Source organism: Mustela erminea, chromosome 3 (genome assembly GCF_009829155.1).
Source record: "Mustela erminea isolate mMusErm1 chromosome 3, mMusErm1.Pri, whole genome shotgun sequence".
In the NCBI taxonomy this organism is placed as follows: domain Eukaryota; kingdom Metazoa; phylum Chordata; class Mammalia; order Carnivora; family Mustelidae; genus Mustela; species Mustela erminea.
The window spans coordinates 31,715,037-31,730,410 of NC_045616.1; the positions used below are offsets into that span (position 1 = coordinate 31,715,037).

A 15,374-nucleotide genomic window follows, 5' to 3' on the forward strand; every position below is an offset into this window, starting at 1 on the left:
ATATTTTGTCACTTGCTATGTTATTAATTGCCTTATCAAATACAGTTGTATTAACCTACACCTGCCCAGATAGTTATCAATACTGGCTAGTATCAGTCGTGAGTCTTTGTTAACCTTTGTTAATCTTGTTTTAATTTTAATGGATTCAATTACTAGGTTTAACTTCCTTTTATACATTTATTTGTCCATGGTATTTCTTTTAATGACTTGCCTATTTATGTTCTTCTTTTTTATTCATGTTCTTTTTCTTCTCTATGGGGTTATTTACTTTTTAAACCTTGATTTTAATATCTATACTAATATATATTAATATGTTATGTATGTATTAGGGATGTTAGACTTTTGTCTTTTCTGAGTATTGTCTGCACTTTCCCCTGATTGCCTCTGTTGTTATTTATGGTACATTTTGCCTTGCAGAACTTTCAGATTTTCATGTGAACCGATCTATTCACTATTTATTTTATTGCTTCTATGTATCATGTAATGCTTAGAGTGCTTCTTGCATTCTAAGTTTATAACAAAGATTTACCATTGTTTCTTTTAGCTTCTTTGTGAATTTATGTTTTTGCTTTGAATGTAAGTTTTTCATCCTTCTGGAATTTCTTTATAACAAGGTATAAGGTATGGATTCAATTTAATTATTTTCCAAATTGCTATCCTTTTCCAAATGGCTGGCTCATTGTACAACCTGCCTCTTTCAATAGTCCATTTTCCCCTCCACTGATTTGGAATACCATCCTTATCAAACACTATATTTCCATATAGTTGGGTCTCCTTTGTTGTATTAATTTTGACTATCTATTTCTGTGCTGGTACTGGATAGCTTTATTATATTTGAATATTTAAGAGACCTTCTAGTTTCCTTTGCTTATATTATGGATCCAACTTTAAAAGTACAGTGGGGATATTGATTTTTAAGACCCTGATTTTATACATTAATTTGTTGAAAAACAATACTTTAAAACCCTGAGTCTTTCTATCCAAAAATAAAATTAAAATATGTTTTCAGGTCTTCTTTTATGTCCCTCAGTGGAGTTTTATGCTCTTTTTCTTTGGGGGACTATGCCTTTCTTGTTTAAGCTTCCCCGGAATGTTTTATAGTTTTTGTTTCAATTATAAATATATTTTTCCATTATGTTTTATAAGAAAATAAGCTATTGGTTTTTATATATTAATTTTGGATCCAGCTAAATGCTGAATACTTTGTTTTCTGCTAGTACTAGTTGTTTGCTTTGGGTTTTCCAGAGAGATAATCATATAGTTTGTGAACAGTAATGACAGTGTCTTTCTCTAAAAAAAAATATGTATATGTATACACATGCACATATGTATATATATATAGCTACATATACATGTATGTGTATGTGTGTGTATATATATATATACACACACATTTAGCTATATATATATATATATATATATATATCGATATATATATATAGCTAAATCTTACTCTGGTGCTGTTTTCAGAGTTCTGTCAGAGCAAAGTGAATTTATCGTGGTGATATTAGGCATCTTCTTACCCCATTCCTTACTTTAATCATATGTTTTAGTGTAACAATAAGCATGATACTGGCATTTGGATTATATATGCTGTATAGTTAAGTAGCTAAAAAAGTTGATTTTTATTGAAATTTTTAAAAATTAAGAATGAAATTTTTAAGCCAATTCTTATAAAAGGTTAAATTTTATCAAATATATTTTTGCTATCTATTTAGGTTACTATATGGTGAAAATTATTAGTAGAATTATTGATTTTGATCCAACTCTGACTTCCTGGAATGATTAAAATCAGAAAAGTGAAATTAGCCTATATTTTCTTTTTAATAGCTACTTTTATGTGATTACAATGGCAGTAATATGTTATTTTATAAATAGCCAGGGGGCTATTTTTTTTTTTAATGTGCTCTGGCACAGTTTAAATAGGATGGGAATTTTTTTTCCTTACAGATTTGATACAATTTATTTGTGAAATTGTTGGGGTTAGGTGATGTTTAGGGAAGTAGCTCTATAAAATTAAAATAACCAATAATAATAAACCTTAAATAATCTGTCAATCTTTTCTTGGTCTTATATTCATGATTTTATAATAAATCTTTTAAAATATTTATTTATTTATCTTTCCTCTTTTAAAAATCTTCTTTATTTTTCATTAGGTTCAGTTAGCCAACATATAGTACATCATAAGGTTTTATTGTAGTGTTCAATAATTCATTAGTTGCATATAATACCCAGTGCTCATCCCAACATGTGCCCTCCTTCATACCCATAATAAATATTTAATTTGGATTGAATTATGCATTTTACCCTAGTTTAAAAATGTATTAGCTAACAATTGTGCAAATCTGTCCTTAAAATTCTTTTAATTTATGGCATATTTGTGTTTTCCTCTCATTCTCATTCTTGAGTTTGTGGATTTTAAAATATTTATCTAGGTATCAATTTATTTTAAAATATTTAGGTATCAATTTATTTAATTTATTATTTTAGAAATTTCCTCTAGGATGATTTATCAATTCTTTCGCATTTCCATTTTCTAATTCAGTTATCCTATATCCATTGTTACTATTTCATTCTGCTTTCTCTACTTTTGTTTTGTAGTTTGATTTTATTTGATTAATTTGTTTATTTTTAGTGTTTCATAGTTAGCAATACTGGGATTTTAGATTATGAATATTCTTTAATTTTTTCCTTTGTTTCTCTTGGGCCATTTTGAAATTTTTGTATTGAACACTAATTATACCACTATAATTAATATTTATATAGCCTTTCTTTTAAGAATTACAATACTATTACTCTTATTATATTTATATTATATTACTTATGTTATTTTGAGTCATTATATACCACCGGTTCTTTTATAGTGGGGTATCTGCACTAGTGAATTTTTTGTTTTGCATCATCTTTCAATTAGCCCTATTAAGAATTCATGTACTTTTTTTCATTTTATTTTCCTTTCTTTTCAGTGTTCCAGAATTCATTGTTTATGCACCACACCAAGTGCTCCATGCAATACGTGCCTTCCATAAAGAATTCATGTACATTTTATTTTGAAAAAGAGGTTATGGTACATTTATTCCCAAGGTATCACAAAATACCCGCCCCCCCCGCCCTGGGCATGACAGTCTGTTGGCTGGGTGTATAGGTTTTGGATGCCATTCCCTTCCTTTTATCCCTCTGTAGATGTAGTTTTCTCATCTTTTTGGCCTTTGGTGTTGCTGAAGTGGAGACCGAGATTATTCTATTTTTAAAAAACTCTTGTAGGGGATTTGATTCTTCTCAAGTACTTACAAGAGTCTTTGTTTTTGAAAGAGAGTAGTATCAGTAGGAAATATGATGATTCTTTAATTGAACACAGTTCATTTATTCATTCTTCATAGAACACAGTTAACCTTTTTTAACATGGACATATAAGTGTTCTTTTAGAAAAGGAATGTTTCAGGGACGCCTGGGTGGCTCAGTTGGTTAAGCGGCTGCCTTCGGCTCAGGTCATAATCCCAGCGTCCTGGGATTGAGTCCCACATTGGGCTCCTTGCTCGGCAGGGAGCCTGCTTCTCCCTCTGCCTCTAGCCTGCCACTCTGTCTGCCTGTGCTTGTGCTCTGTATCTCTCTAACAAATAAATAAAAATTAAAAAAAAAAAAAAGAAAAGGAATGTTTTATGGATGAGTGGTTTTTACATTCTGTTCTCCTCTTTATGTATTGGCTGCCTTTCAAATTTATTATCTTCACTTCTCTGTTATTTTCTGGAGCTTCCTTTCCATATTACAACCGTGTTTTCCCCAGTGTTTGGTCACCATTTTGCTGCTTTCAGTTTGGTTTTTATTTCTGTAATGATGTTTCCCCCTTAGGCTTTACCTGCTCCTTTTTACCTCTTCCTTAATTGAGACAGCATCTCTCACCTTTGTTTTCTTGTCTTTGATCTGATTACATATTTAAGATATTTGGTCTAAAATTTTCTTCTGTTTCCTGGAGTATGCCTATTTCAAAATCTCTTCTTCATCTTTTGTTTGTTGAGTATGTTCCTTTCTTTCTATTAAAAAAACTACTAACAATGATATTTTTCTCTTATTAATTTCTGACTAATGTATCAGTCAGTTAAGTTGCAGTAAAGGAAGCTACTTTAGCGATTTTAAGCACAAAGAATTTACAGCTGGAAAGTTTGTATTATAGCATCATTTGAAGGGCAGGAGAAGAAGGTTCTAGAGTAGGACACCAAAAATGAGTCCCAGAACAGCAGTCCAGAACTGATGTACTATAGGAGTGCTTCCTCTGCTAATGTCAGGAAACTGTCAAAGTAATAGGTGACAATACAGGAAACTGTCAAAGTAACAGGTGACAATGGACAAGACTGTCCATTGGTTAGATGTGGTAGTCGGAATCTGTGAATGTTCTCTTCTGATTGCTTCAATTTTCATAATGAAGTTGGAAATAAAATCATGTTCAAGAGAGAATGCAGGAGGAGAAGATGGACATTTTAGATAAAAGGAGAAAAAATAAAATAGCTTCCTAGAAGAGTAGAAAATGAACAGGATAAGAAAGTATATAGTAAGATAGCCAGAGAGCATTAAGAGATTGTTTGAGGTTTATGGACACGAATTCAAAGTGAAACCAGTCAAGGTGTGTTTATGGGGGGGAAAGTGTTTAGGGATGTGTGTGCTAGGAGAGCAGGCAGCCTGTAGCCTTGATGTACTTATTGTCTCTAAACATTTTCCAGATCTGATGAATCATCTGCCTTGAGATGTGTCTGTGTGGGGAGTTGGGGTAGGATATGGGAAAAGAGGACTGCCTTCTAGTTTTGTTTGTTTTAAAGATCAGAACAATGGATTATCACATAAAGTAAAGATGGCACGAACATGGTAACTTCTTCAACCCTGCTTCATTGTTTGTTCTCATTGTATGCAAATATGACTCAAGTGGGTGTTTTTTGTTTTTCTCCATGGTTCAACCTGGTCATTGGTTATATATTTTTTTCTACTTAAGGGATATTCTATTTTCTCTTCAAAAAACAATGAAAACTGTGCTCTGATGAAAATTATAGGAATGGATTTCAGATCTCAAATTTCTCCTGTGGCTGGGTCCAAACTTCATCGTATATGGAAGATAGATACATTAAGAGTCTTTGGTATAAATTGTGGTAGTACCCTGCTATTATAGATAAGATTTTTGTATCTAAATAGGTTCATTTTATTTATTTTAATAGATTTGGTATTTTCCCTTTCTACCCAAGGGAAGTTATATTTACTCTTACAAAAAAAAAAAAGGCAAAAACTATACTCTGATGAGGATTATGGAAATGGATTTTGGTTCTCAACATTCTCCTGTGGTTGGGTCCGAATTTCATTGAAATGGAAGAATAAATATTGCATGATACCATCTTCTCCCAAGTCCTTGCTGTGTCTTTTGCTCCTAACTAATATGTAATTGAGCGTCATGGTTTCAAAGGCTTTCATTTATATGTCACTAGAGCATGAGCTGACTAAAATAATTATACTGATGTTGACAAAGAACATGAACAGCTAGGTGATATTGATACCTGCACATATCCATACTGCTCACATTTTTAATGACTTGAGGACAGAGTTCAAAACTTTTTAGTGCATAGCATTATGAATACTGCAATGATTTGGAATATTTTAAATATTTTCAAAATATTTGGAGATTAAAATATTTTGAGATTGTATTTCTCTTCTCTTGCTGTGTAACAAATGACCACAAATTTAGTGGCTTAAAACAATACCTCTGTAATATCTTACCATTCTCTAGGTTAGAAGTTTGGGTTTTCTACTCATAATATCACACAACTGAAATGAAGCTGTTGGCTTAAATGAGTTCTCATTTGTTCATTCTGGAAAACACTATGTTTCTGAATTCATTTTCATTGGCAAAACCCAATTCTTGCAGTGGTAGGACTGGGGTCTCCTTTTCCTTGCTGCCCATCAGCTGGGGGCTGTTCTTAGCTCTGAAAGGCTACCTACGTTCCTTACCATGTCACTCATTTCAACTTCAAAGCCAGTGTGACAGGCTGAATAATGTGCCTCCCTGATTGCCATGTCCCACTCCCTGAAGCCTGTGAATGTGTTACCTTGTATGGCAAGAGACTTTGCAGATGCGATTAAATTAAGGATCTTGAGATGAGGAATTATCGTGGACTGTCTGGATAGGCCTGAACGTCATCACGAGGGTCCTAATAGCAGAGAAGGCAATAAGAAGACAGGAGAGGAGATTGGAATGATGTAGACAGGAACCAGGGAATTCTGCTGCCTTTAGAAGCAGGTAGAACAAGGTACAAATTATCTCTTGGAGCCTCCAGAAGGAACTGGCCTACTGACACCTTAATGTTTGCCTGATGGGGCACCTGGATGACTCAATGGGTTAAGTGTCTGACTCTTGATTTTGACTCAGGTCTTGATCTCATGGTCATGATCTCATAGTTGTGAGATCAAGCCCCATCCTGGGCTCTCCACTCAGTGTGCAGTCTGCATGGGATTCTCTCTCTTCCTCTGCCCCTTCCCTGACTCATGAACGCCTGTGCTCTCTCTCTCTTTCTCTCAAAATAAATAAATAAAATCTTAAAAATGTTAGCTTCTCAAGATTCATTTTGGATTTCTGACCTCTAGAACATAAGGGGATAAATTTTCACTGTTTTAAGCCACTAAATCTGGAATGACTTGTTACAACAGCAATCAGAAATGAATACAGCCAGCAATGGGGAATTTCTCTCTCATTGACTCTCACACTTTGAAGCCCTCTAACTTTCTCTTATGAGACAAATGGGAGAAAACTCTGTTTTAAAAGGTTAATGAGATTAGGTCCTATCCACCCATGTAATGTCCCTAATTTAGGGTCAGCTGTTTAGGGACCTTAATTACATCTGCAAAAACCTTTCACAATGGCACCTATGTTAGTGTTTGTTTGAATCGCTGGAGAAGATGTGTGCACACTAGATGCCAGGAATCTCAGGGGGCTATCCTATCCACTGCAGAAATGAAAAACTTTAAAAAATATTTTGGACGTTATCTAGGCATTTAAAATAATTTAGACTTGATATTTACTTGGTCTCATGGGTATTAGGAATTTATTAAAAATATTTATTTATTTTTTTAACCAGTTTAGGAGTCCACTGCATTTCTAAATTTACACAGCAAAACATTTCATCTATCAGTTTTTACAACAGTAAAATTGATAGATCTCTCCAAATAGTTTCTTCTCTTGCTTTAGGTTCTCCTTCTGGTCACAAGACCTACTGCTTTACAGTGCATGAATATACAAAGGGAGGTTTCTATGGCTCTAATTTAGTCAAAGGACACACACAATGAACATGCTGTGGAGACTTGCCTCTGGAGTTTTTCCACTTTTTCCTCCCAGGACAGAATTCCTTGCTGTGTTTTTCTATTCTAGTCCATATATAAGTTTCTCAGCGTTCCTACAACCTATAATCTCCACTTCCTTGATTTATTTAAATTTCTAGTCAAGTACATAGTGTATGATTGATGTTTATTGAACGAATGAATAAATAACAGTTTCTGGTACACTTCCTTTTGTGGGTACTTTGGGGTGTGTTTTGGCCTTTTTACAGTCATGTTTAACTCTGAGCTATCTCAAGGAATTAGATGCTAGGTCTCCTTGCCTGTCTATAATTTATCTATCCTCAAGTATTTTTTCCAAGGTTAATTTTTTTGTTTTTCTTTTTAAAAATTTTAATTGAATATGTTTCTTTTTTTTAATTTTTTTTTTTAATTTGACAGAGATCACAAGTAGGAAGAGAGGCAGGCAGAGAGAGGAGGAAGTAGGCTCCCTGTGGAGCAGAGAGCTCCATGTGGGGCTCAATTCCAGGACCCTGGGATCATGACCTGAGCCGAAGGCAGAGGCTTAACCCACTGAGCCACCCAGGCGCCCCTTGAATATACTTCTTAAAGAGCACTGTTTCATTTTCTTCTTGGTGTATTCTTTTGCATGCATGTTTTCTTACCCCAGTGAACTTCTGTGAATGACAGAAAGTAACCAGTGAGAGGAAAATTACCTTCACATGATGTTCCGTTATAGTTTGTAAATTATATTTATCTGATAAACTAGCACTTTATGAGGAAAAAACCTTGTCCTCTATGAAAAATTAAAACACAAGCACAGTTCTTTAATAAACACAGTCTTTTTGTGAAACTTTTCTTAATATTCACTCTATGGTGTTTCACATTTTAAATTTCCACTTAAACCAATGGAGGGACACAGGTTAAAAGAATAACATCGCGAGGTTTTTCCAAATGTGCCAAACGTTTTTCTTATAGATCTCTTGAATATTTTATAAGGAAAATTTCACAAAAAAGGTGACATTGGGGACTGAAAACATGAAAATTAGGAATAGAAACATTTAAAATGAAAGAATATAGTGAGATTTCCTTGAATTATACATCTTTAGTCATGCCATCAGAGATTTTGCTTTGATGGAGTACTTCAATGCAAACACATTTTCATTTAATGTGAAACTTAATCTTGCTAATTTGCCAAAAGAAAATGTCAAATTAGTGATTAATTTGCTTTCATCAAGATGTTTACTGGAACCTGATTATATCAGCATATATGCAGCAAATGTAGTTTCTATATTTCTTCACATCCCAGTAATATATCCTTGCAAACCTTTTTTTTAAATTAATGTGTAATGTATTATTTGCCCCAGGGGTACATACCCTCGCCAATGTCCATAACCCATCCTTGCAAATCTTATCAGTTATACTAATAGATAAAAGTTAGATGACTTAGTTTAAATTTCCGTTTTACACAGTTGATAATTTTTAATACTAAATCTGTAACTAAATAAGAAAATATGGAAAGAAAAACTAATTTATTATTGATGGTTAACTTGCTAAGTATTTTAAAAAGTCATATTGTGAGAGAATCCTGGGCATGTTTGTTTCAATGTATGTGTTGTACTAATCAGCTGTTACCACAATAACACTGCCTAAGAACTCTAAAACTCCATGACTGACAACAACATGAAATTATTCTCCTGCTCCAAAGGTCCTTGTTTGACTGCAGTTTGATTTAATCCAGAACAATTGGACAATTCTTCAGGCTGCTGGTTAAGGTTATATATGCCTTACGTGTCTTTCACTGTTCTTGGACTGACGTCTGTCCAGAGCACATTCCTGTGACAGAGAGCAGAGACACAGCACCAAACTTAACCGTGCAAACACATTTAAGGCCTCCATGCCCATCATCCTCTAAAGTTCCATTGGCTAAATCTAGTCATGTGGCCAAGCCCTGAATCAATGGGGCAGGGGAATACAGGACACCCACGGAGGGAAGTGCAGAAGAAGTATTTATTGAACAGTAATCCAAACTATCCTGTGTGTTTCTTCTTTATAATAAATAGTATATAAGAATGGAAGGATTTCGATCTGTGAAATTGTATGCAGATACAGTATACATTAAGCCTTATTTTTATGGCATTCAGTAAGTTAAGTGTAAATTTGACAGTCCTTATTTTAGAACCCAAGATGAACTTTTATGGGCTTAAGCACCTAGTGACTTCATTTTGGGTTGTTTATTATCATGTATAGAGGTGGGTCTATAGAGTCCAATCATTACTTTTATTCTTATTTTTCCTTTAAGAATAAATTCATCTCTGTCAGAAGAGAAGAAATGGAAGTGATGCTCTGGGAAATTTCTGTACCAGAGCCCACATCTGTCTCTGTTGCTGCTGTCTCAGTGCCCAGCCTAATACTTGGCTCTCACTAGGCTCCCAGTAAATACTCAACTCAACTTGCAAGAGGGTCCTCTCAGTTCCCACCTCTATCTGTGCCTAATTTTGCATTAATACATGCAGTTCCTGAGAATACAAATAATTTTTTTTATTGTGGCAAAATACAGATGACGTAAAATTTCCTATTTTAAAACATGTTTCATAATGTTGTGCAGCTATCACCATTATCTAGTTCCAGTACTTCATCATCACCTGAAAAGGAAATGCTGTCCCCACTAAGCATTTACTCTCCATCCCTCTTCCCAAAGCCCCTGGCAACCACTGATCTGTCACTGCCTCTATGTTTTGAACGTTTCCTACAGATGGAATCCTACAATATGTGGCTTCTTGTGTCTAGCTCCTTTCACTTAACATTTTCAAGGTTTATTCATGGTATGTGGCACGTGTTAACACTTCGTTCCTTTTTATGGCTGAATCATATTCCATTGTATAGATATACCATATTTTATTTGTCCATGCATCGTTGCCAAATTAAGGCAAATAATATTTCATATACATGCTCATTGATTTAGACATTATATGAAGTTGAATTAATTAACATCAGAGATTTTACTTATTTCCCCCTGTAGAATATATTAGTGGAGAGGAACTCTTTTGTAGCACTTCACTGGAGAGGGAAGAGAAGATAACAGAAAGACTTTCCAGAAAAGTATTATCAACGCTGTGCATGGTGAATTCCCACTGCCCAATTAAGCTGTGATAATGTGATTTATTTTTTTTTTAAACTTCAGCCTAGATTACTATGATCAGATATCATGGTCACTTGACAGCAATTTGGTAGGAAACCAGGAATCAGCAGCTGGTTATTTTAATTGTAACTTTAATCTTGCATCTTTTCCTTATTTGCTGTGACACACGCCTTACTTTTCTCTTTTATGAAATAATAACATCCAAATGGTACTTTCCCACTTCATCCCATGCTTTCTGTGCCAGTGGTACATGTGCTTTCCAACGTCTCCTGCTCGCCAGAAATGTTTTAAACCCCAGATCATGTGAGATTCTGATTTAAGATTTAAAAATACTTGCCTCCCTGAAGGTTTATTACCCAATTAGAATCTGAAAGGGGCTGCATGACTATTTCATTATCCATATAGTCCAAGGGGAGTGCAATGGAATTAATTTAAAAGCTTGGGAAAATAAGATATATGAGTAAAATGAAAAGAATTGGCATTATGTAACCTGGAGAAATGAAGGCTGAAATCTTTAATACATGAAGGACTATTATATAGAGGAGGATGAATGGTTTTTCTCTGTCTTCCATGAGAATAGAATAAGAGGAAATGGATTTAAGCTATAGCAGGAAGGATTTAGATTAGAAATAAAAAGCTTTCTAACTCTAGGGAATATAAGGCATCTTATCAGTGTCCTTACTAAACCCCAAAAGGGATTTAAGGAAAAGAAAGTGGAAGTGAAGAATTACTTTTTTGGTTAACATTGTTTATTAAGAGAGGTTCCTAAATACCGTTTCTTGTGAATGCTTAGGCAAGGGTGGATACCTACCTGTTTTGTATGGTCTCAGCCCCTAAAAAAAGCCCAGGGTGCCACACTGTTCTCTTTCTCCTCTATGGAAGTGTCTAGCATGATGTTCTGCATAGGATCCACTTCATAAAACTTATCAAAATGAATAAGTGCCTCTTCTTAAAGATGAGAAAACCAAGGTAGTATAGTAACCATTGGCTCTAAGCTCAAGCAGCTTGCTGGTTGTAGGATCAAATTCACATTTAAAAATTTATATTTAGGGCGCCTGGGTGGCTCAGTGGATTAAGCCGCTGCCTTCGGCTCAGGTCATGATCTCAGGGTCCTGGGATCGAGTCCCGCATCGGGCTCTCTGCTCAGCAGGGAGCCTGCTTCCCTCTCTCTCTCTCTCTGTCTACTGTGATCTCTCTCTGTCAAATAAATAAATAAAATCTTAAAAAAAATTTATATTTAAATTCATATTTAAATATGAATTTAAACACTTAAATTCATATTTAAGACAAAAATGTAGATTTGAGACAGGAAATAGATTTCTACCTGTTTTGTACCTAGAATACTGGGTGAATGACCCAGAACTGGGCTCAGTTAGTAATTTATGGCTTACAGGTTAAGTGAGCCAATGGCCTGGTTCTAATGAGCCACATATATTGAAGGCTGAGCAGTTTCTTTAAAAAATGATAAAAATAATGTAAGTCAATTATTCATTGAATTCCTATAGCATCTGAGGCGTTACGCTAAGTCCTGATGCTAGGCAATGCGCATGATCGAAAAGACATCTATGAAATAATGTGGATATAAACTGTCCCTTCCTTTTAAGGCATCTGGTAATATTAAGGTCCTAAATGTCAGGAAGAAAGCAGATAAGAAGGAAAAACAATGGGAGCAGCTTCGTGTTGCCTCTGAAGGAATCACAGTGCAGGTTTTTAAACTCCAATCTGCTCCATCCCTGGCATCTTCTTCCTTTATTGTGTAGCCAGGTGGACTGACTAGTTCCCTCACCCCCCTCCCTGGATACTGCTTCCAGCGTGTGCTGCCCTATCACCAACACACAGACAGACTTAGAACCCATGTTTTCAGTCTCTTAACTCTTCAGATGTCAGGACTTCCTAAGGGTCCCGAATGGAGAGTAGTTTCAGGGGCATTTGAAGACCTGTGTGGTGATGTAAGACGGGCAAAGCACTCACGGGCACTGAGGTCCTCAGAGTAGAGCTTTGGGCCTAAATTGGAGGTGCTAAGTTTAGAATCTTGTGTTTTTTTTTTTTTCTTTTAAGAATTTTATATATTTATTCGAGAGAGAATGAGTTGGGGAGAGGGAGAGAGAGAAGCAAGCTCCCCACTGAGCAGAGATCCCGACATGGGGCTGGATCCCAGGACCCTGAGATCATGACCTGAGCCAAAGGCAGACATTTAAGCAACTGAGCCACCCGGGTACCCCTAAATCTTATGTTAATTTACATGGCAGGAGTAAAGTGATAAAAATTAAAATCTACCACGGAATGAGGGAAACTGTCAAGCAACACTGACAGTAGAGACTGAGAAATAAGAAAGAGAGAAAAAAATCCTTAAAGATACTAGTTCCAATAAATATGTAAACCCATTGTCAATTATGCATGATCACCAATATAAAAGAACAATGATTCATCATTAAATATGCCAGATTAATTTTGTGTATGTTTAATGTCATTTCAATCTAAATTATTCATGTAGCTCAGTTTCAAAATTTCTTGCTTTTGTAGCATGCCTGTTATTGAGAGAATATAAAATGATAGAACAATACCCACCCATGGAGTACCCACCCATATAATTACTCACACTGTTCGGTTGCTGTTTCATAAATAATGTGGGTTAAAACTTTTGTCTGTTGAAATGCAAAGAATATTTCAGTGCTATTTCTAAACTGCAACAATTGGCATATTGTTCTAATTGCCTTTGCTGCTTTCCCTAGAGAAAACATATTTGATTCCAGGGCTGGCAAGTCTAGGCATAATAATAAATTGTTCCTAATATTAAGTTGAGAAGAAACTTAATCAGACTATTTTAATTTTGGCAATTTCAGGATTTCCAGTTTCCACCTCCTGCCTCCCCCAGCAAAAACTGAACAGGGTATATTGGATTTTCTGCTCATCAGATACTTCACTCAAGCATTTAAAAAAAAAAAAGAAATTAGTGAAATTTAACCAAAAGATAATCAAAAGGAGTCTTATCCTTGGTTAGGTACTTCTTTTAACCTTAATAGAAGAAGTGTTAAATCTGTATTTTGGTTTTAAGATTGAAAAATTAATATAGACACTAAGGGAATTAAATAAAACAAAACTTGGGAATAAACTTTTACAATTAAGGAAAGAAAAAAAAAAGAAAGCAATTAATGGCTGGCTGTCAGATAGGCCTGGGCTGACCCATTTAATACATTCTCTTTAACACACTAGTCTCTATTATCTGGGTTGAGCTGTGAGTCTTTGTCATCATCTAGTTAATGTTTTTGTGTGTTTTCCCCCTCTCCCTTGAAGGAGCTCTCCCAGATTCTTGGCAGCCTTGCTGAACTGCAGTGGAAGCAAGGACTTTTATGTATTCAAATTTTTAATTGTAAACATTGTGACAAGCGCTGGCAAACTCGGATTTGGCAGAATTTGTGTGATGTCATAGAAAAGAATTTCCTTTGTTTTATTTAAAAGTCGTTTCCAAGTTTTTTCCCCAGTAAGTCTGCTTTTATCTTCGGCTCTGAGAGGGCCCTTCACCAGATGTCAGAACCAAGACATTATCTTTGAATTCTAAGGACTTCATCCAGGCTGACCTAGATTACTCCCCTTCATGAACTGAATGCAAACTTCTTAAATAACACCATTTCTCCAGGCCAATGTTCTTTTTGTTCCATATCTTTCACCCTGTCTGCCTTCAACTTTTGTCTTAGGCATTACTTTCCCCTCAATTCCCTTAACATGAAAGTGACTCTCAAACACTATCATCTCCTTAAAACATTATCAGAAGGAGATACTGATTTCCAACCTGGTTTCATCCTCTTTAAACAGGCAAGTGACAAATGGTGAATCTGATATTAGCTAGTGGCAAAATCCTAAAACAGAATGTGAGACATGCAGTTTGTTGGCACTTGGGGAATAAGTTGTCTCTTCATAATAAATTATGAAGGTCTGTATGAATTTTCTAAGAACGAGTGGCAAACCAATCTCTCTACCTTAGATAGGGTCGTTACATTGGGAGGTTAGAGAAACCGAAAGCATTTTGATTTCAGCAAGGCACAGGAAGTAGTTGCTCCAAGTGGTTTCATGGACAAGATGAGGTAAACAGAGCTGGGTGAAATGGACATGTTTAGTAGAACAGTTATGGCTACTTAGTGAAATTGTATAATTTAGGTGATCTTTGGGGGCATCCCACAGGCCTTAAATTGGCCCAGCCTCCATTAGCATTTTAATTTAGGATTTGGACGAGCCGTGGAAGGCACCCTTTTTAAATTTCCTATTTGATCTTCAAAGCACTGCTTCAGAATCCCTCCTAATGGGAGTCTGCATTGTTCTGTGATCCCTCACCCACCTCTCTGTTTCCTCAGTTAGGCTGTGGACTACATGAGGCCAAAGAGCAATCTTACTTTATATCCCACAGCATCTGGTACTTACTGTCCATTGGTAAAATTTTTCTGAACATATGAAAGAATGAGTGATTTAATGCTGCATTTATCATTATTTTCATGGGACACAAAAAAGCTGTACAATTAATAACAGAATGAAGATTCAAAAAGAATCGAATGGTTGGGAAAAAAAAAAAAAAACCGGATTGAACTAAAATGATGCCGCTGAGAACCTCCATCCACTGATCCTACCAGCCACCTTCCATTGCCTCCTAATCCCTTGGTGTTCTCCCTCTTGCTTCCTCACCACACCTAATTTCATGTCTGATCATTATAATCACTCCCTTGCCCATCTCTGGCTTTGTCCTTTATAACCAATAACTCTGGAAATATCCAATCCAGTCTCTGCAGGCATCTGTGGATGAACATGGCTGAAGAAATGTCCACTGCTCTGCTGACTTTCTTCATTTTTAATCCATGACTACCAACCGGAAGTGGATCCTTTATACTGCTACCACTCACTGAAAAAAATGGAAGGCATCTGATGAGAACTTCCACAT

At 35.4% G+C, this 15,374-nt stretch overlaps 1 long non-coding RNA gene across 1 annotated transcript in view; it reads left to right on the forward strand.

The window, feature by feature from the left end:
* Positions 1–3,041: 3,041 nt before the first annotated feature.
* Positions 3,042–15,374, forward strand: part of LOC116585570 — a 29,122-nt gene continuing 16,789 nt past the window's right edge. Inside the window, exon 1 of the long non-coding RNA XR_004283695.1 lies at positions 3,042–3,084. This is a non-coding gene — a long non-coding RNA (uncharacterized LOC116585570). The remainder of the gene's footprint in view (positions 3,085–15,374) is intronic.